The following is a 22,370-nucleotide window of genomic DNA, read 5'->3' as shown; positions in this document are numbered from 1 at the left end:
TGCTGGAGATAGGCACCAGCTCCCCTGCGACCCACTATGGAATAATGCACACAACCCTATGCACATTAATGTTAAAACCAGAGTAATAAAATAAACAACTACAGGGAAAATCTTCACAGTCTGCAGGAAATAAATTCCTGTTTAACACTGACAATAGATGCAGAGCTGCGTGTGTTATGAAAGCCTTAGTTCCAATGTTTATGCTTGCTGTGTCTGAGCCAGGAGGGGCCTGAACTGAATTTTTGCCTCAGCATGAAATAAGTTAACAGTGCAGTCAAAGAAGAAGGAATGATTTAATATAAAAGTAGAGCATACCATATGTTCTCCTGACTGGCTGCCTGAAAAAGCACAGGGACAGAGGTTGGACATGGCCTCTGCTTTTCGCAAGCTAGACAATCTCTCATTTCGGGCAATTGCCACAGACTATTGTGGGTAGAAAAATGGCCAAGAAGAATTTGTGCCTCAGAAGCCATTGAGTCATTGTATGTAATGTCAAAATCAACACATTTTACCTCCAACCCCCTAATTTGTCAGATACCAATGATTGTATTTGGCCAAACGAGTTGCATTAAGGTAAAGGTACTGGGTGAGAAGAGCACAGTTAAATCTCCTTTTGGATGGGTGTGAACATATATACACAGAACAAACACCATTCTAAAACCTTCTAAGATTTTGCACATTAAGTTGCTCCTGTCAGCATGAACCTTCCTACAAAAGTTCATCCTAGTGGAGCCAGTTGGCTGCCAGGACCTCAACTCCTTCAACATCTTGGTTTCTCCCTCTCTGTTCTCTGCTTGTGTCCCATAGCAAGACAGAGCATGCACACTGTAAAACTCTTAGGGGGAGGGCAAAAGGGATTGGGAGATTAAATTTATTTTGAATTCCTTCTCCTTAATGTGGCAATTACCCCCCACCCTTCCCTCTCCTTCACCTCGTCTCTCCTATCCTAGTGGCACAGTGTGGAGTCTGTCCCAAATCACATCTCCTTTATGTTTTGTACACATAATGCACATCTTTCACCCCAGCTGGTTTTCAAAGTCTGCAACAGAAATGGCCTGCTACAAATTCAGCTTAAAATAGATTAGACATATGTGGACAGCTGAAAATGGTTTTGCAAAGTATAAATTACTAAGAGCAAGAAAGAAAAGACAAATGTTAGGGCTATTTTAGTACAATCCAAAGCACGGAAAACTATAGAATTCAGAAAAATCTACACAAGTGCAGTATTTTATAAAAGTATCCCTACACTTGTTGACATTTTGTCACGTTACAATTACAGACTTTAATACAATACACTGGCATTTAATGCTGTACAAGTAGTGCAGAATTTTGAACTGGAAAGAAAACTATACATGGTTCATAAAAGAGATATTTCCCCACTCTTCTTTGCAAAATACCTCTAGCTTAGTCAGATTAGATGGAACAAGTCTAAACATCAATTTTACCTGTTGGGTGATTGCTGCAAGATTTGCTAGGCAATAGCAATTGATCACTTTATGTCAGTCTACTCTGGCAGTGTATGTAGTAGCATCCAGCTCTATCTCAAATGTTTTGCAACTTCTAATAGGTTTTCTTTTAGAGTTTCTCAATATTTAAAATTTGTCTGTCCTCCCATAAGCTCTGACCAGCTTCTTCGTCCAGGCTAACGTAAGCACAGCTTATAGATGTCCTGATTCTCCCAACTTAGCTATGCGTCTCTGTAGCTTATCCAGATTTACCATAGGTTATTAGGCTGCTTCTCTGGTAAATGCTATCCTTCCATGGCCGGTCAGTTTGCAAACCTAAAATGTCTTTTAGGTTTGCTTTGCCTTACTCTTTCTGTTTTTTCAGATGATGGATTGACCAGCGCTTACTGAAATGACCAAAGCTTGGAGTACCTACTCTCTCAAGCCACTGTGAAAGTATTCCTCAAAGTTACCAAATAATAAAGTAAAGGTCCTCGATTACTCTAAACATGAGTCATGTGAAACTCATGTGCCTGAAATAAATAAAAAAGTACCGGTATTGGCTTAAGCTTTAAAACTGTAATTCTAAAGGTTTTTGTACCAGATCGTTTTTCAGAGTCGTTATTCTGGTTATTTATGTCTGATCTTTGTAAGCAGATCAGGAACTTTGCATGTACTTTTGCAAGTGCTGTGCAGCATGTTGCCTTTTTTCTACATCCACAATAAAGCTCAGGAATGTTAAGGTCAGTGCATGGCAAAGTTACAGTAACAGAATTATCTAATAGTTTTGTCTACAATCCCTCATCTAAGCCACTTGTGTAACAAAAAAGGAGCTAGGGATGTGAGATTTTTAATTCACTGTTTGAAGGACGGTGTCTGACCCTCAGCAGTGACAAAGAATGTCCTTTAGGAAACGAATCCCATAAAAAAGCTCCATTTCCCTCCTTTCTGCACTTGGAGGGCCAGTCACAACCCACTCCTTTTTTCACGACCCTTTCACACATTCTTCGCATCTGAAATGGTCTCGTTTTCTATCAGCTAAGCTCCCTTAATTGACTGCTCTATGTGAGAATGGATTATCTGATGAGAGGAGGAGGTATAGGAAGAGGAGGATAGCAAAACATAAAGAGGAAGTAAATGGTTAGCTGGGGGTTGCAGGACACCAAAGGATTACCCCTGTCATTTATCCTCTGGTTAAAAAAAAAATACATCTGTAGATGTTCTCGGAAAGAGGAGGGAAGACTTTGTGAGGGATCCAAGAAAAAGGTGCGCTATCAGGTACTTCAGAGGCACTCTCACTGCTAAAGAGAACAGCGGAAGGCCCCTACAGTGAGGATTCAGGATTTCCTCCACCAGTAGCTACATTAACACATTCTAGAGACCTAAAACTCTTTCTTTAGACCCGTCTGTCTTTAATTCTCCCAATGCATAGCCTACATTTTCTTGCTATGTTTCTTTAAGTTACACAGCTATCCAGAGTCTGTTTTAATGGTTAAATATGTTTTCCCGACATCACAGTGTTCCTAATCTTTTCCTTTCATTATTTGCTAAACTGCTGTCAAGGCCTGTGATTTTCTGTAAAAAAAACAACCAAAAAAACAAGGTTATAAAAGGTTTCATACTGTTATGAGATCCCCTAAACTCTTTGGAGCCAAAGCTGTAGAGGTGACTCATCACAACAGGGACAGATATAGTCTAAAGCCTGGGTACATACACGGACACAGTCAGTGGGTGCCAGCTGCAGCACTGACATAGGTGGAGTCCAGATATCAAGCCAGCACAGACCATTATAATGGTGCTAGATTTATAGGCGTGGTGCCTCGTGCTTTGGATTTAATTACAGATTTTTACAATGATATCATGTAAAGTGAAATGTAATACAAGAGAGTTGGAACTGTTGCTCTAACCCAGACGGATCAGCACAGGATGTCTTACCTTTTAATTCTACCTTATAAGGTTTCTTTAAAAAAAGGCTGGTATGTTTTATGCTCAGAGGTGCAGATTTAACGTCACTCACAAAAATAGCATTCTCAAATTTGTCCTTGTAACAAATTGACTTAAAGCCTATTTGGATAAGCAGCGGAAAGACTAAAACTTTAACAGCTAAATTTATTTTTCAAGGCTGCACAGTTTAAAAAAAAGGATTTTACTGCAATACTTGGATGAAAATGGTAAAAACTGTATTGTTTACAACTACCCCATGTTATCAAGAAACCTTTCTTTCTGTACCATTACAGGATGTCCTTACAACTCTCCTTGTGTTTTAGTATCCCAGCTACCAAAAATATACATCGGGTGTAAGGATTAAGGGCAGTTAGAGTCCATTAAACTTTCCGATAATATGAACGATGAGCAGAGCATGCAGGCTTGACACTTGAAATGTATTGTCTTACTAAATACTGCATCTGAGCAGTCTCTTGCAATTAAGATTTTGCAGACATTTTTACTGTAATAATTACTGAATTATGCAGCTCTACTCAATTTTATCATTTGAGGTTTAAACCTTTGTTATGGGACATGCTGGATTTGTACATGTTTATAGCCTTTTGGAAATCTTAAAGTTAAGGGAACAATTGACATTATCTAGATTACACAAGGTAATGCTTATTGCTGATATAAATTGCCAAAGTTGGGGGGTGGGGGCGGGGGGGGGGGGGGGGGGGGGGGTGTTAGGCCTTTTGGAAACTTCTTAATTAAGGAAAGTTTGCATTTTTTAGAGAATAACCACATATTACTAGTAACTGTGCCAGCCAATCATGCTAATTGCTAATTTAAGATACTAAAGATAATCCGAAAACGTTAATATTAATTTGTGTAATTATAAAAGAATCACCCCCTAATAAAAGTAATGAATGCTAATAGCAGAAATCTGTTAGTTATACCTCCGAAAGCAAACTTAAAATGGTCTTAAATTGGTATCTAATTTAAATGCAAATTTAAACCAAGATACTTGATAAATTATAGGTTCTATGCGCAGCACACATTTGGGAAGCAGATGTTTGGATCAGAGGGCACCAGCAAAGCCTGTCATTCCTCACAAGACAAAGGTCATAACATTTTAGACACACCATTCTGTTTTCAAACAATGGCAAAGCACAAACTTGCACACTTAGATGGTCATGAGAGAGAAAGAGAAGCCCACCTGTGTTTGCGCACATAAAAATCCCCGACAGTCCAATCACATATCATAGATCAGACTATATACGGGACTACTTGTTAAGACCAGGGGCTAAAGGCTCGGCCACATGTTTTACCGCTCCGTTTGAATAATCAGGTACAAGTAAAACAAACAGCTAGAGAAGGGATGTTTAGTAAGAGCCCAGGATCCAGCTCAGGGTAATAAGTGTTCATTAGTTTTAATAGCCCAGCTCCTGGAGCCAATGAAACGAAGACCAGGAGACCACATACAACTAATGTAAATAAACCAGAAATCTGCTCTACTGTCTGTCTTGACAAATCTCACTCACTTTCTCTAACAGCTTGCAGGAACTAGACAATTAAGCTGCCACTGAAAGAACAATTTGTGCTCTGGTGTAATTATGGAAACAAAACATGTTTGGGCACATTGTGCATCTCAATAAAATGGAGGATAATGTGACATGCATTTAAATATTTAACTATACTATACAGATATGTACAGGGGTTGGACAATGAAACTGAAACACCTGGTTTTAGACCACAATAATGTATTAGTATGGTGTAGGGCCTCCTTTTGCAGCCAATACAGCATCAATTCATCTTGGGAATGACATATACAAGTCCTGCTCAGTGGTCAGAGGGATTTTAAGCCATTCTTCTTGCAGGATAGTGGCCAGGTCACTATGTGATACTGGTGGAGGAAAACGTTTTCTGACTCGCTCCTCCAAAACACCCCAAAGTGGCTCAATAATATTTAGATCTGGTGACTGTGCAGGCCATGGGAGATGTTCAACTTCACTTTCATGTTCATCAAACCAATCTTTCACCAGTCTTGCTGTGTGTATTGGTGCATTGTCATCTTGATACACAGCACCGCCTTCAGGATACAATGTTTGAACCATTGGATGCACATGGTCCTCAAGAATGGTTCGGTAGTCCTTGGCAGTGACACGCCCATCTAGCACAAGTATTGGGCCAAGGGAATGCCATGATATGGCAGCCCAAACCATCACTGATCCACCGCCATGCTTCACTCTGGGTATGCAACAGTCTGGGTGGTACGCTTCTTTGGGGCTTCTCCACACCGTAACTCTCCCGGATGTGGGGAAAACAGTAAAGGTGGACTCATCAGAGAACAATACATGTTTCACATTGTCCACAGCCCAAGATTTGCGCTCCTTGCACCATTGAAACCGACGTTTGACATTGGCATGAGTGACCAAGGGTTTGGCTATAGCAGCTCGGCCGTGTATATTGACCCTGTGGAGCTCCCGATGGACAGTTCTGGTGGAAACAGGAGAGTTGAGGTGGACATTTAATTCTGCCGTGATTTGGGCAGCTGTGGTTTTATGTTTTTTGGATACAATCCGGGTTAGCACCCGAACATCCCTTTCAGACAGCTTCCTCTTGCGTCCACAGTTAATCCTGTTGGATGTGGTTCATCCTTCTTGGTGGTATGCTGACATTACCCTGGATACCGTGGCTCTTGATACATCACAAAGACTTGCTGTCTTGGTCACAGATGCGCCAGCAAGACGTGCAGCAACAATTTGTCCTCTTTTGAACTCTGGTATGTCACCCATAATGTTGTGTGCATTTCAATATTTGGAGCAAAACTGTGCTCTTACCCTGCTAATTGAACCTTCACACTCTGTTCTTACTGGTGCAATGTGCAATCAATGAAGACTGGCTACCAGGCTGGTCCAATTTAGCCATGAAACCTCCCACACTAAAATGACAGGTGTTTCAGTTTCATTGTCCAACCCCTGTATATGCTGTGGCTTCCAAAAGTATTCATACATTTTGAAGTTTTTCATGTTTTGTTACTTTGCAACCAGAAAATTTTTATTTTACTGTGCTTATATGTGATAGACCAAGTAGCACATAATTATGTACTCGAAGAAAAATAATATATTGTTTGCAATGGCTTTATCAATTAAAATCTGACATGGTGGTTGCAGCACCATGCAATCAAAATGTTTTTCATCAGAGGGGATAGGGAACCTAGGGGCTACACGGTGGAGCAGTTGGTAGAACTATTGCCGTGCAGCAAGAAGGTCCTGGGTTCGACTCCTGGGTCTTCCTGCATGGAGTTGCATGTTCTCCCTGTGTATGCGTGGGGGAAACCTAACAGTCATGTCCAAAAACATGACTGTTAGGTTAATTGGTCTCTCTCAATTGCCTTTAGGTGTGAATGGGTGTATGCGTGGTTGTTTGGCCTGTGTGTCTCTGTGTTGCCTTGCAATGGACTAGCAACCTGTCCAGGGTGTACCCAGCCTCTCACCCATAGCCTGCTGGAGACAGGCACCAGTTCCCCAACGACCCTGTACGGACAAAGCGAGTATAGAAAATAGATGGATGGACAGTCAAAGTTGATAAGAAGATGGCTGTACCTAAATAAAGGTCAATTCTGGAAGAAGAAAACAGAAGACAAAAACCTGAGACTAAAGTGGAAGTTTATCTTCCGGCAGGACAACAACCTTAAGCATACAGCCAGTGCTACAATGTAACAGTTTAGACCAAAGCATAATATGTTAGAATGGCCCAGTCAAAGTCTAGAACTAAATCCTAATCTGTGGCAGAACTTGAAAATTAATGTTCACAAAGCTCCTTGATTCTATCTGACAGCCTTGCCCATTTGCAAAGACAAATGGGCAAGGCTGTGGAGACATACCCTGAAAAACGTGCAGCTTCAAGAAGTTCTACTGGCACATAAGGGCTGAATATGAATGCAAGATATAAACAAATATTAAAACCGTTATATTATTTTCCCCCTACTTCTGAACGGTCACTCCTTTCTGTTATTTTACCACTTAAAATCTCAACAAAATACAGTGAAGTTTGTGCTCATAATGTGACAAACTGTGAAGATGTTTAATAGTTGTAAATACTTTTAGTCCTGTATCTTCTCTTGCTTTAAAAGCACAAAATCATCTGGGCCTTTTCTTCTCTTTTTCAATACATGTTGATGCCATAAAACAATAAAATATGTGGATCATAGGTCAAGGATTATTTAACCCCTAATAAAAGGTTTGAAAAAACATCTCCCAGATCTAACATTGTGTTTCTTGAGCCCATGTCAGTTTATTAAGCAAACCCTAACTGCACATCTTGATTCCACCTGAACTCAAGCAGAAGGTGGTGCGGCAGACTCAGTGGTCCAGATGGCCCCCTTTCCTAGCACAGGCCTAAACATAAACATGGCATGGGTCTGGTTGAGGAGGGAAAACCCTGTTCATTTATGAACATGTCTGGGTCTGGGTCACAATTATAGAAAGATAGATAGAAGAGATGAAATACAAAAGGAAAAGGACAGAGGAACAGTTCGTCCAAACCACTGGTGTTGTCATACCATGCGATGTAGCCCACCTACACAGGAGCTAAAAACTAGTCAGACTCTATGTGAGGTTAAAAGTACACATTCCTGCATACTGTTCTTCCTTATCAACAGATTTAGTCTAACGTACAAACTATAAAGTGTTTTCAAACTGCAATGGCAAAACTAACGAGCCATATATTTGAAAAACTAATTTAAGTCTCGGTGACGTTAAATGTGCTACAAATAAGCGTCCATGCAGCCAGAAGCACTGGCGGAAAAAGTAGAGAGAGGGTGTGAGCCCGGGGAATTCAAAGAATCTTCCTGTGTACTTACTGGTAAAAAACCAAGCCCAGATGAGGATTATGAAAGTATGGCAAAGCAATTTTTCTTTTCATCTTTGCTGCACTCTCCTTAACTGTATCAGTCCACTGAAGGCTTTTACAATATGGCTTTACAGCTTAATAGCCTGGCTACAGAAAACCAGACATCATAAGGTGTTTTTTATGGTTCTTGTTGATTCTTTATGACCTGGGTCATAACATGATTGCCTCACTGTACAGCATAGGTGTAGGCAGTTCTTTGCAAAATGAGCAAACCCTTTTCATTATTGTAATCACTGGCAGTTCAACAGTAAAACCAAAGTTACTAAAATAAACCTGATTAGAGAAATAAATATGAGCCCAATGATGGACTACTCTATTGGACGTAGAGAGAAAATAGTAAGTAGCCTCTAAATGGCAGTGTGACCATTATTCTTCGACCTCAGAATGAAATCTCTGTGTTTGCCTCCCCTCAGCATCATTGCAACATTGCACAGGGCAATAAAAGTAGGGTTAGGTGATTAGCACGGTGGCCTGACACAGCATGCGCTCACTGAAATAGAAACATTACACAGTTGCGGCAAATCTCCAACTAGCTTCGGCTAATTAGGACCATGCTGCTTTTTTAATGTCTGTTGATACCAGAGTGCTGACCCTGCTAAAGGATCTCAGTAAAGGAGGAATATGTGGAAATGAAAACTGGTTTGGAAACAGACGTAGGTTGGTATGTCATTCTCACGGTTCTGAGCAGAAATATCATGTTTTCCTTCAGTTTGCCAAGCGCAGTTTTGAAGCAGTGGTACCTCATTAAGAATCCTTTAGTTTCCACATCATGATTTCCCATGTTTTGTTGCAAATGGAGATATTTCTAAACTGCCAGAGTTGGTTCTCTTGTGACCAATGGGAAAACTGTAGTTGCCTATTCCCACCTGACTGGGACTAACATGTGTGTGCCTCTGGGTGTTGGGACAGTCACAGAGCAATGAATAACTAATGAAAGATGAAAACATAATTGACAAAATATAAATAAAAAGATGTGGTGTGCATTTGCATTCAACCCCCCTGAGTCAATACTTTGTGGAACGACATTATGCTGCAATTACACCTGCAGGTCTTTTGTGGTATGGTCCCTATGACCTTTGCACATATGCTTTCAAAATAGCATAAAACTGGGTCAGACTGGATGGAGAGCATATGTGAACAGCCATTTATTTGTCTTTCCACATATTCTCGATTGGCTCGATGCATGAGCGGCACTCAATTTTGCCATAAACCACAGATTTTATTAATTATAATGGTTTAATTTTTTTCAAAATGCTGATCAGAAAAGAAGTTTGTCTAAAGAAAGGTCTTAAAAAAAAAACAATCTCATTTGCTGTGAAAAAGACAAGAGAAGACATTTAATACCTTTCAATCAGTACCATGTGAAGCTTTATTGGTGCACCGCTACCATTCCTATTGCCTTGGCGGACATAAAGGACACAGAAACTCAGGGGGCAGAAGGACTGGCCATCGCTCTCACATCATTAAAGTTGATAAGCTGGCAGCTGGCTTGAGGAAAACTTGCCATCTGTGGCCACCAGGTCCCCGACCACCTAACTCACATTTTCCAAAAATATTTTCAGTACAATCCACCTTCTGGCTCTCCTCCCTGGTTTCAACCAGACCCGGCCTTCCAGAGCTCAGGGCCTGGTTAGTCAGCTGCATGGCGCCATAGTTCTGGGAGGGCTGGAAAAGTCAAGTCTCACCTGAGTGACTTCAGCCTGGTCAAAGCCACCTTGATTAGAGTCCAACTTTTCAGTAGTAGACTGATTTAAAAATCTTATTTCTCCATTCAATATTCATGAAAATGCAAAGTGGCATCAATCCTGCTTTAATGTACACATTGTCGATGCTGGGTTTAGATTTGAATTTGCAGCCGGTATACACTTGCTTGTGTGAGAGAAAAAGTGAGACAGATGTCTGCAAGAGGCTAAGCCTGCATAGTTTACATTGAAGGAAAGCTGCCTTTCTAAACCACTGGAAGAACACACACACAACACATGCCCGCCTGACTCTCCATGCATGCACTATTGTTAAACTTGCTCTTTTATGACTAAACATGTGTCCACTAAAACAACACGACAGATCAGCCCCAGACTCCCTTTCTACAGCTGCTAATGCACCTACACACGTAAACCGCGTTTAGCCCTGCTGCTGACTGAGAGCCATTAAGGCTTGAGGAAAGCAGCAGATGGAAAAGACATAGATTTTCATTGTGCAGAGGTGGCTCCTAGTTTCTAATTGCCTCTTTTAAAGTGAAGGCGACCCCGGTGGAAAGATGAAAAAGTGCACTACATTCTGTAGGAAAAGCCTGTAAAAGAGTGGCTGCAGCTAACAACACCCCGTTAACATCAACTGCAGGGAGAAAAGACACAGAGCGATAATAAATGCTCGGGGAGAAAGGCTCACCGTGTGACGCTTTATTGCACAGCCGCAAAATGTGGATAATGCAAGAGCCACCATTCTGAGGTACAAATTATAAAACATACAGCTAATGAACAAATGTTTTCCTGAAGCTTTGCCCACCTACAAAGTTGAGAGTTACAGCAAAGTCCAGCATCAATGATTAACGCAAAGCGAGGTCTAACCGAGCCAATGACTAGACAGACATGAAAGTAAAAATACATTGCAGACTTCCTCCTCTGTATCTCTAATACAGCTACATCTTAAAAGCTGCCTCCACAGACTGTCTACAGCAAACAGCTCCGGGGGGAAAATACATAGAGCTCCTCTTGGAGCTGTGACAGTACCCACCTGTCTGCTAAGGACAGGCCTGGTCAGGTTGTCAGCTCCCCTAATCTGCAGTAGCTGTTATCAAAAGCTGATGAAGGATTTTAGTGATGGTTAATTAAGAGAAGAGGAATTGTGGAGACAGCAAACATATTAACATATAAGTAAACTGTGCAAATTCTTAAGTTTCACTATTGCTAAATAGGAAATAAATGAATAATTAGACCAGAGGCAGATAACAGTGGCTCTGATAAGAAACGTGTTGGAATTCCACCTTCGCTTTAGCAAAACAGGCCATGGATAGCCATGGACAGCATGGGTTTGAAGAAAATAGTGGCAATTCTTACATGAATGCCTGGGCAAATTCCTCCTTCTGTTCTCAATGCATAATATGCGAAATTGGGTTCATAAATCAAATATATGCTTTAAAAAAATCTGTTATCACTGTAAAATAATGTAGTTTGGGTTTGACCCGTAACAGATTATTGCTTACATGGTTGTCTCATTTAAGGTTCTCTTTATACCAAAAAGAAAAAACAAAAAACAGAGTTTTCACAAAAAAAGAAAGGTTTCATAAATGTCAAATTATGTTTTCAGCACTTTTCCAGTGTGCTTATATGTTACTCCACTTAGTATACAAAGAAACACCTTAACCCAAGACGTTGGTTTAGTGGGTTTTCAGGTAAACTGTAGAGAGGACTTTTTTATTTCTTTTTTCTTGAAAAAAAAAAACATAAACCAGAACCCACCTATGCTACACAAGGTGATAGCACACCTAGTTTCTTGGAAATGCAAAGTACATACATGAACTCAGCATTAGTTAAAACACTGGTTACAAAATAACTTGCCCCAAATCAGAGCCTATTCCCTCTTAACCTCCCACTGGCAGAAACATGAAGAATAAAATATTCTCAATTTTGATTTGTTTAAAGGTAACAAATCAACATTGTACAGGGAGTAGAGGAAAACAAGAACTGGGCCCAGTTAAATAAACAGCACAACTCCTAAAAGGAAGGGATCAACATTTACAAGGGCTCGATCAAGAAGAAACAGTCACATTCAATAAATTTGAATATTTTTAAAAGCTCATTTGTTTTAGTCATTTGAATCACTAAGTGAAATATATTATATTGATTAATTGCACACAGAATGATGCTGTCCAGCCTTTTTTCTGTTAATTATGACAATTTTCATCTGTAAAAACATAAAAAAATAAAACACAACATTTAAGATTACAAAAGTACATTGGACCAATAAAAAAGTGAGATTAATGGAAAAATATGTTTAATACCTGCTTAAAGGTTTCTATTTTTTTTAAAAGTAATCCGACAAACAAGCCTCATCGGAACAGATATTCTGATTTATGGAACATGACTTTATTATATTTCAACAGGGGTTCAAGAGATCTGATACAAAAAAAAACAACACTTTTTTGGTTTAAAATGAGTTGATACTAATTACAAATAAGAAAGAACTCTGTTGACCTTTGCTTGTATCCAAAACAGGACTAACACATTTATAGACTGCCAGTGTGGGAACTGAGACATATCACCTGATCTGGCTTTGTGCAGCCACCCAATCACAGGCTGCCACACCTGCTCTTTAACCAAGTCACCTGTATCTCTGTTACCTTCATTCATACTGAATTTCCCAGAGGTGGACCAAAGCTAGTTTAACAACACCGCAATATTTCAACACCCAAGACTGGTTGATGGTTGTTGTAAACTGTTTTTGTGGTGCTGTTGGTTATGAACATTTTTTTAAAGTTTTGCTTAGTTTACTCTCACTTACATTGTCCAGCTATCATAAAAAGTTAAAGTCTGGACTGTTGTTTTAGCAACGTTACCACTTGCAAGGCCAGAAAAGGGGTCAAGACAGCGAGATGTACAGAGTGAACAGTTGGCTTTATTGAAGGTTCTCTGGTTTTATCAGTGTCGGTGCACACAGAGGCACTTTAACACTTTGATCTTCAAAGGGAGATGAGCCGGAATGAGGGGCAATAAGAAGATAATAATGCCAATCTACATCCATTACTCCATAGATCACAGGGTTACTGTAGCAAGTAAAGCAGGTTTATCCTCAAACAGGGAAGCCCTTTTAGATGTAACCACATTGCCATCTATTGGTAACAAATGCTAAGTTTTGATCATGCACAATTCAGTTCAGACATTTCCTAAATGTAGTGAAAGTAAACTTTTAAACATTGATTAAACTGTTTCACATGCGGTCAAACATGGAGGAAAAGACATTGATACGACGCAATTAATCAGCTGTTTTTTTGATACTAATAGAATAGAAGTTTAAATGCGTGAACAAATACAAATTAATGCATCATGAAAGTAAAACTAATAATTACATCTAATGAGAAATTTGTATCTAGATGCAACAAGCAAGCAGCTAATTGCTAAACAACTATAAGGTTTGAAGATCAGCAACTCAAATTGGTTATTATAACTCTGTTTAGATCTTAAAATAAGTAAGACTGTATACGCGTTCTTGTAAAGGCCTTTACATAGAGATTCAAAGCCCAATTTTATATAACCTGATATGAGCTGTACTGGCGTATTTAGAAATTAGGTGCAATAATAAACACTACTTTTAAAACACAGGTTGAAAAAGTATTTTTATTGAATAATTTCAGTTGCTGGATTTTAGACACAAGGGATACTTGGGGTAAATGAGGCTAAATCAGCCACATTTACAAGATGAAATGAAGCACACTTGTTTATTATTATGAGCATTTTCCCTTTTATATCTATTAATGATTAAAACATTGCCAAGCAACTAAACTGAATGAACTTCTGCTTCAAAATGCAAACCAAAATCATAAATAACAGCAGTTTAAATGCAATTGTGCCTTTCACGGTTTATGCAGTATTCTCTTTTAGTAAAACAATGTTTTCCTCAGTTGTACTTGAAAAAAATGTTCTTAGAAAAATGACCAAATTCTGACCTCTAGTGGACCTCTAAATAAAATGATATTCAACAAAGAATAATCCCTGCAACTACATACAACAGTGCATAAAGGGATCTCTGGTCTAAAAGATGTGTCGACTTAAGTTCACTCTCAAAAACACTTTCTTGGAGGTTAGTGTAAGTTAAGTATTTTATATTTCCTATTTAATTGGGAGTCCACTAATCATGTTTGCCAATTGATAACATTTAGTTTTCTGTTGTGTCACGTTTGCTGAGAAGCAAAATGATGGACTCTTAAGATTGAATTTGGAAACTTTACCTAAGTATTTGCATGTTAACTTTACTCCTAATTACTTGAAACTTTGTTCCACTGTTAAGATTTAGGTGATCTGATAAATGCTCTTTCAGGAACATGTTTTGGAGTAAGGAGGTTCATATTTAAACACGTAAAATGAATCTGTTTAATTTGACATGTGAAAAATAATGTTAATAGTCATCTTTATGTTTACAAATAAATTGTGATTATTAATAATACTAGTGTAAATGTTGAAGTATGGATTTAAAGTACAGTCATATTCAATAAATTGTAATATCCATTCTGATGAAGGTCGTATGTGAGATTAAAAGTACCTTTTGAAAATAAACTTTAAGCAGGTATTAAACATACTTTTCATTAAGCCCACATATCTGTACATAAAATGTTTTTTATTGGTCTCATGTAATATTCTAAACTTAAATGTTATGTTTTCATTCGCGGTAAGCAGAAAATCATCATAATTAACAGACATTAAGCCTTGAAAACGTCAGTCTGTGTGGAAATAATTATGTATATATTATGTGTTTCACTTGAGTTACAGAAATAAATGAACTTTTCAATGAACGTTTCAATGTTCTAATTTATTAAATGTGACTGTATGTCATTAAAAACGTTAATGTGCTTGACTTTATTTGTTCTATTTTTTCTTATTAAAAGTACAGTTTTGATGACTAATAACATAAAAATCAAGAACTTTTAACCATCACATTTCCATTGTTAAAAAATATTTTTTACATTGTGTTCTTCCACACTTACTACCGCCTTAGGTATTGAAGTGGCCAAATTGAGCACTGCAGAGAAGTGGCCTCTTTCTCTTTAGTGTAAGCTGCTGCAATGTCCACAAGGGGGCAGCAGAGCTTAAGAAATACGTCTACAAAAGTCAGTTCCCAAAAATACACTAATTAAAGCCTTTAATTTAGATATGTCTTATAATCTAAAAGCTGACTAAATAATCTCAGAAACTAGTCTTATTTCCACAGTATTTAAATTGAAAAAAGCTGTAGATTGCTTCCATATCATAATATGACTGGAAATTTTGAATATAAGGTAATACTTTACAGAAGGTCCACAGTCTGCTGTTTCCCAAGGAGGTCACAAAGGTCATGTCCTGGCCTTTTTATAAGACAAAGATGTTTATTTTATCCTCCCGCACTAAACTTGAGAAGATATCTGACAGTGTGGACCAGATGAGGATGGGTAACTTATGAAGGAATGGGTCAGTGAAATGCAGTGAGGTTGCCATTGTGAGACACACCCAGTGGAGAAAAGGTCATTTGTGGTCGAAGGTTCGCTGTAATATGACAGTTAGAGTGAGGAACACAAAAGGATAAATTTTCCCTCCAAAACAAAAATACAAGGCAAAAACATGATTTGAAAAAAGTCTGGAATTTAAAGCTTTTTGAATATCTAGATAATTCCACCTGGTCTTTTTTTCTCTCTCGTGCAAGGTTAGTCAAGAACATTTCCAATGCCTGAATGCATCCCTCCTATTTGGACACCCATAGCGTCCTTATAGTGAGGTGGTGTGGTGAGTAGAGTGCCGCTAATCTGAGCCTGACTGAATGGAGTGCTTTTTACCCATCTGTGCAGACAGAGATGCCCCTGTGCTGAGCTGTGTGTCTTTGCTTGTTTGCTCTACAGTTTGTACACTTGTGCTTGGCGGGGTCAAGGGCAAGGTATGAGGGATGCATAAGGCTGTTCTGCACTCATGTATGCCTCCAGAACATAAATGACAGAAGTGAATAGGGACACTTTAGAAAAAAAATGTGAATGTTACTTTGGCTCATTAGTCTTAGAAGGCCCTCTAAACCACTCTTAGTGAAGCTACAAGCATTCCGGATGGTTCCCAAACCAGTATAAATCCCCCCAATCCGAATATACACAAACTTAACCTATCTGATTGCAATTTTCCAGCACAAAATCTTAAATCTGCAGCTGTTACTCATCAGCATCCACTCTCCTCCCCTTTCTCTACCCTCATTCAGTGAAGGAATAAAAGCATCCCTCACTAATGAGTATCATTACAGAGGGGAAAATTGTTGTGGGCCTGTAGAAAGAGACACAAAGAACCATGTTGGCACAACTGTGGTAAAGATCCAGAGAAAAACTAAAAATAACTAATTAGTCTAAAGTCTGGTCTGATGTCATTGCATCAGAGGAGGATGAAGCTGTGTGTGGCATCTCTGTGATGAAGCGCTTTATGAGAGGAATCTTGACATCCCAACTGAGGTATGTGATGCAAAATAAAACAGCTGAAAGCTGAGCTTCAGAACATGGTGCATTATCTGTCTAAACATAGTCCATGCATAAGGAAGAGAATGCCTGCTTTTAAGATATGCAAACAATGTAAGAACCCATCTCAAAAGTAAAGGGAAGGAGAAATCCTAAATGGAGCACAAAGGGAATAAAACTCACTCCAAGCTTTTTGAAAACCCCTTCAACTTCTCCTTTCACACGCACATAAACAAATAGGCACAAACACATACACCTCCAAACAAAGGTGCCATTTTACTCAGGAAGGGTCAGCAGTTCTCTCCATCAGACAGGGGCTTGTTCTTGGTCAGAGCCTGCTGCCCAATCTCAGGCCACCCTTCCCTGGCTCCACCGACCCCCAACCTAAGCCCCCACCACCACCACCCCTGAGACAAGCTCCCCATTGTTCCAGCACGACTAATAAATGACAGTTCTCCTGTTTAGACGAACTTTAGAGCCTATTCTAAACACACTTGAGCTGAGTTTAAATAGCACTCTATAGGAAAAGATACACAACATGTAATTTACAAGGTTTATAACCTTCTATCCGACACTAGTGATTTTTCCTGCAATACGGATTTTCTACATGACATGACGTAATACTTACAAAATCTTTATGCAAAAATGAGCCAATCTTGCTTAATAAGGGTTAAACAATATTCATTAAATCAAAGCCCAGGTACGGTTGTTGCACCAACGGGCTCGATCAAAGTCAGGAAACCAGACATGATCAATCACTACTCAACTTAAGCTCATAAACACACCATTAACACACTACCAAACCAACTCTATCGATTTGCCTAAAGTACTATGCAAGGGGGGCTGTTTTTCTCTCTTTAAGCCTCTATTAGCAGCCCCGGGGAGGGAGGGGGGGTATGCTAACACACACGTGCATCACTGGGCCCACTCTAAATTGACCAAGTTTACTACAAAGTTTCAACTTCAAATACCTGAACAAGCCTCTATAAACATTTGGGGGTAGGGTGATCAGTTAGGGACCATTTTTCAGTAAAGTGAAATGGTTCAAATCAGGAAAGGAAGATCATAGGAAAACTTGCAAAACTGCAAAATTAGCCCATTCTATTGAAATATGAGACAGCAGTTTAGCCTTAATTCATCAAGAAGTGCAGTTAATGAGATATTTCCACTAAACTGGTTAGCAAAATAGAACCAGGGCTGTTAGGTCCAACTCTGGTGTGTATATTTCTCTGCTGCGGTTCACCGCAAGTGTATCATATGACAGTCCAGCCAGCACTCACAGAGCAAAGAGAAAACACAAGTATAAAATAAAACATAAAGATAAGTCTACAAATTATGTTTTTTCCAAACAACTGATGTCCATTTTTCAGGGTATGAGCCTTACATGTACAGATGATGAGCAAGTTGGGGTCACACCAACAGACATGCTCCCGCTCTGCTGTTTAAATGACAAAAGGAGGAGGAGGAAGAGGGGACTAGAGTTGTGAGGAGTAAAAACAAAAAACAAAAAAAACTCACGTGTTTAGTCAAGGCCTGCTCACTGACACAAAGTCCGTTTTTGTCTGCCTCCCTGGGTGCCAGATAAAGGAATTATTGTGTGTCGGGGGGCTCTGGCCGAGTTTATTTGACACTTCAGCCTCCTTTGTGCAGCGAGTGTCCCACCGTCAATGCTGGCCATGAGAGTCACTTGGCATTAGACAGAGGATCCCTCTTCAGCGGAGAAAGGGGGTCTTGTTTGAAAAAGATTTTTAATACAGGGGGTGAAAGGGGGGATGATAAGTTCCTTCACTCTCTATGCATACGTACAGTAGGGCTAGATATTTAAAGTTTTGCTAATAGGGGGATTTTTTTTATTGCAGATGAAGTGTGTGAGAAGTGAAAGCACACGCATCGTCAGGCAATCAGAGCCAGCGATAATGAGAGGCACGTCACAGGACAGGACAATTCAGACACAACCAGGTTACTGTCACCTGAATGGAGTCACTGTGGAAGAGGTGAAGGCTTACAAGGACCCAAACTGTGCATACATTTATTTTTTGTTGTAAGTGATCTTTAACAACCTAACAAGTCAGTGCTGAGATGTTAAACAGGTGCATGGCTACACTATGTAAAGGTCTGACTTTTAAATAATGGGTTTGCAGTGACACTGAACGAGCCAAGCTGTTATATAAATTAACTGGAGAAGGTTTTGATTAGATATCTGCACCTATAAGCCACGATGCTCTACTTTCAGGTGAACCTGAACAATACATACACTTTAAAAATGAATTTTGTAAGTTGTTAAATATTAGCCATCTAAAATGTTATTCAACCATGCATATTAGTAAGTAAGAGAGATATTGAATAATACTTAAAATTCTAACAAAATTACTTGGTTTGTTTTGGTTAACAAATCATACCAAAACATTTTGATTAGGATTTTAGAAAAATGTTAGCCTTTAGTTATTTTCACATGTCCAGCAGAGTACAGTATGGCTGATGTGATAATATTGTTTAAATGATGAATGAATAACGTATTAACTGCTAAGAACAGTGATTAGACTTGTGGTTGGGAGACTTTCTATGTTGGAGCAGGAGTTTAAGTTTGCATCCTGCATTAGCTAGTTTATTAAACTTGCTAGCAAGGCAGTCATTGCTAATAAACAGCACATCTTAACTGTGGTTGTCACAGAAATGTTTTACGTATCACATTGATCAATTTAAAAAGTTTGTATCCAGCTGTAACAGGCTTAGTGAAAGTGCTAATGCTAAAGTAAAGTCAACAAATCTCATCTGTGGTTGTCAAGGAAAGGGTTTACACAAACCTTGATAGAACTATTTCAAAAACATCTTGTGTCTTAATCATAAACCCAATTTTTTTTTTTTTCATAGGAGGGAAAACCAATGACCAATATTATCATTAAAATTAATAATTGGTTGGATTTTAACACATTTTTTAACATGCCTCTCAGCTGTATGACTGCATTATTTACACTCTACCCAAATAAGGTGTATGCAGTTTCTATGCCAATTGTATTGGTTGAATTCAAACAGTTTGTTTTATCAAGGTTTGATTTGTAGCTATGACAAGTTTTTATGTCAAGATTTGACATTTTTATGCAGCAGAAACAAACCCTCAGAGTCCCATATTAGAATTTATCTTTAAGCTGCAATTTGGCAGAGACACAATTGGCCAAAAGGGTGTGTTAGGGAGATAACGATGGAACCTTTAACCAAAACAGACTCTGGAAATAATAGATTATTCCAAATAGAGATCCAGGGGAGAAGCTGAAGCATTATCCACTAAATAAGCTTAAAAAAAAAAAAAAAGAACACTTTCATATAAAACAATTATTATGCTAAAGCAAGAAGTCTACTTTTCCCCACATACCTGCTTGTTCAGGAGAATCTGACTGACCATAATAATCACCGGATATCCACTAAGCACAGCTTTCAGTTATATTCCAGGGTATTTTTAAATGTATATTTCCTTGTGACACGTCCAAATCCACAAGTGGATAAGTTACAGGTATCCAAAAAAGTAAGATAGACTTAAACATCTTCTTATTGACCACTCTGGACCATCCGTGTCTCCCAAGACAATCGAGTGTCCGTGATCCGACTTGTTCAACACCAAGATCAAGACAGGAAGAGATCCAACTCATCCTGAGGAGAATAATTCCTCTATTCCAGTCAAAACGATCCATAGTTTTACTTTGTTTTAATCCATCAGCTGTTGCGAACCGATGAAGGCAGAAATTATAACTTTTTCCACTCATGTCAGCGCTGAAACGCAACTTAGTTGTTAACCCCTTAAATCCGTCATATGAATCCATAACCAAAATAGATCCAGGAGGTTATTTCCGATCTGAATTCAAAGATGCTGGATCCTCCTTAAGGTTCAGTGCAGTGATGATCTCCGCTGCTGCTCCGCTGTTACGATACTCCCCCGTGAAGAGCCGCAGCCTCAATGAGCCATAGTTTGAAGAGAGCAGTGCGACTCATGCTTCTGTCAGCTGACGTAGGCACGAATGGCATTATGGTAAATGGAGTTAACTAAGCGGTTTCTAACACGAAGGAATAACGTCAAATCAAAAACATCTGCAAATTAGAGGACAAAAAATATAACATTTGAAGTCTATATTGCATTGGCAAAATGGTTCCATTTTTGTTTAAATTATAAAAATTATGAAAATCTATTTCTTCTTGAGATAAAAAACCTGTTCTGGTAATAAAAACAGTGACTTGCAAGCTTAAAAATGTAAGTTTTATTCAAAAAAATATGTATCCTGTTAAATTTTTACTAAGACTAATTTAAAGGTTTATGTTGCTGTCCTGTAACAGACAGAAATGTATTAGGTCAGAAATCCAAACTATTAAATTGTGACTGTATTCACTTATCATCTTTTGGACTGATTCCAGGTTGCGTGTGAGCAGTGTTTGTGAGTAATAATGATCATCTGTCGCTGCACAGAGATACAGAGATGCCTTGAATCACCTTCCCATGAATGAATCTCTTGTCTCTCTTACCTCACTTTCATGTCCTAACCACCTCCAGGCTTGCTCGTATATCTGGGATCATAACTTCCTTTAAACTTGAAAAGGAGAGAAAACAAAAAAAAGACACCTAGATTTTAAGGAGTGGAGCACAGAATGAAAGAATAGTTATAACATATTAACTGACTGCCTGCAATACAGCTTGGGGCAGTGAAATAGAGCTTTATATCTGCTTTCTGTGCTCTGAAGTAAAAAAAAAAAAAAAAAACTTTTATTTGCAATTGTTTGCATTTGTCATACATTAAATGGTGTAACAATAATGTTCTGGACAGAAAAGAGTACATTTGTTACATGTTATTCATAAGATTAAACCATGCAGGTTGGTTATGAAATGCTAAAATTAGCAAAAGTAACTATTCATTCTAGAATTATTACACATTTTCCCTTTTACCACCAATTATTTTGATGTATGTGTTTATTTTACAAGGTCTATCAAATATAGCACTATAAAAAGCCATGGATTTCATGGGGAATAAAAATTATTGATGGTCTTCAAGTTGTTTTACAAATAACAATTTGCTGTGTCCCCGGCAAAAAGGACTTCTTTCTTACAACAGAAGCTTTTTACTCCCCCCACCTTTTCAATGCAGTCTGGACATTTAAACTGCAGAACTAATGGATAATCTGTTGACAGATTCTCCTAACTTAGCTGTGGATTTCTGCAGCTCTTCCAGAGAAACCATGTGCCTCCTGGCTGCTTCTCCTTGTTCTACCTCTCAGTTTAGGCAGATGTGTTGGTGGGTTTGTAGTGTTACTATACTTGTTCTAATTATTTAAACAGTGCTCTATAAGGTGTTTAAATATTGCTTGAAATAATTTTTATAACCTAACACTTCTATGATATAATTGTACCCATCTTAAATCACAAACATGTAGACTTAATTCACTAATTAGGTAACTTTTTAAAAGCAATTGGTTCCCATTTCGAGGTTTAGTTGTTTTCCTTATATTGAAAAATATGCACTACTGCGATGGTTTATCATGCAAACTCCCATGAAAAACACTGAAGTCTGCAGTTATAATGTGAGAAAATGTCAACAAGTACAACAGGTACATATTTACACTTTTGCAATGCACTGTAATGAAAACAAAAGCAACTGAGCTAATCACAGTCAGTAGACAAAAACAAAATTTTTAGAACCCTTTTCTTCCCTTGACATAACTAAAGTTATAATACACATAATTTCACATGCTCATACATTCCATCTGTGCAGCACCAGATGAAGCTCCATTCCAGCTTTTCCCAAGCTCCTTTGGATGCGCTCCAGCTGTGTTCAGGAGTACCTGAATTGCACGCGATTCTGTCAATTGGAGGTACTTGATTGCCTTTTTGTGTGCAGAGTTGAAAAATTGCTGAGGTTTGCATACACGGCATT

At 38.6% G+C, this 22,370-nt stretch overlaps 1 long non-coding RNA gene across 1 annotated transcript in view; it reads right to left on the bottom strand.

The window, feature by feature from the left end:
* The window catches only part of LOC124864724, a 68,531-nt gene extending 48,339 nt beyond the window's left edge, over nt 1-20,192 (bottom strand). The window contains exon 1 of the long non-coding RNA XR_007037350.1: nt 19,829-20,192. This is a non-coding gene — a long non-coding RNA (uncharacterized LOC124864724). The remainder of the gene's footprint in view (nt 1-19,828) is intronic.
* Between the last annotated feature and the right edge of the window lie 2,178 nt (nt 20,193-22,370).

The sequence above is a fragment of the Girardinichthys multiradiatus genome, chromosome Y, assembly GCF_021462225.1.
Source record: "Girardinichthys multiradiatus isolate DD_20200921_A chromosome Y, DD_fGirMul_XY1, whole genome shotgun sequence".
In the NCBI taxonomy this organism is placed as follows: domain Eukaryota; kingdom Metazoa; phylum Chordata; class Actinopteri; order Cyprinodontiformes; family Goodeidae; genus Girardinichthys; species Girardinichthys multiradiatus.
Note: the sequence above shows the minus strand (reverse complement) of the source record. Positions and strands in the feature narration are given on the sequence as shown.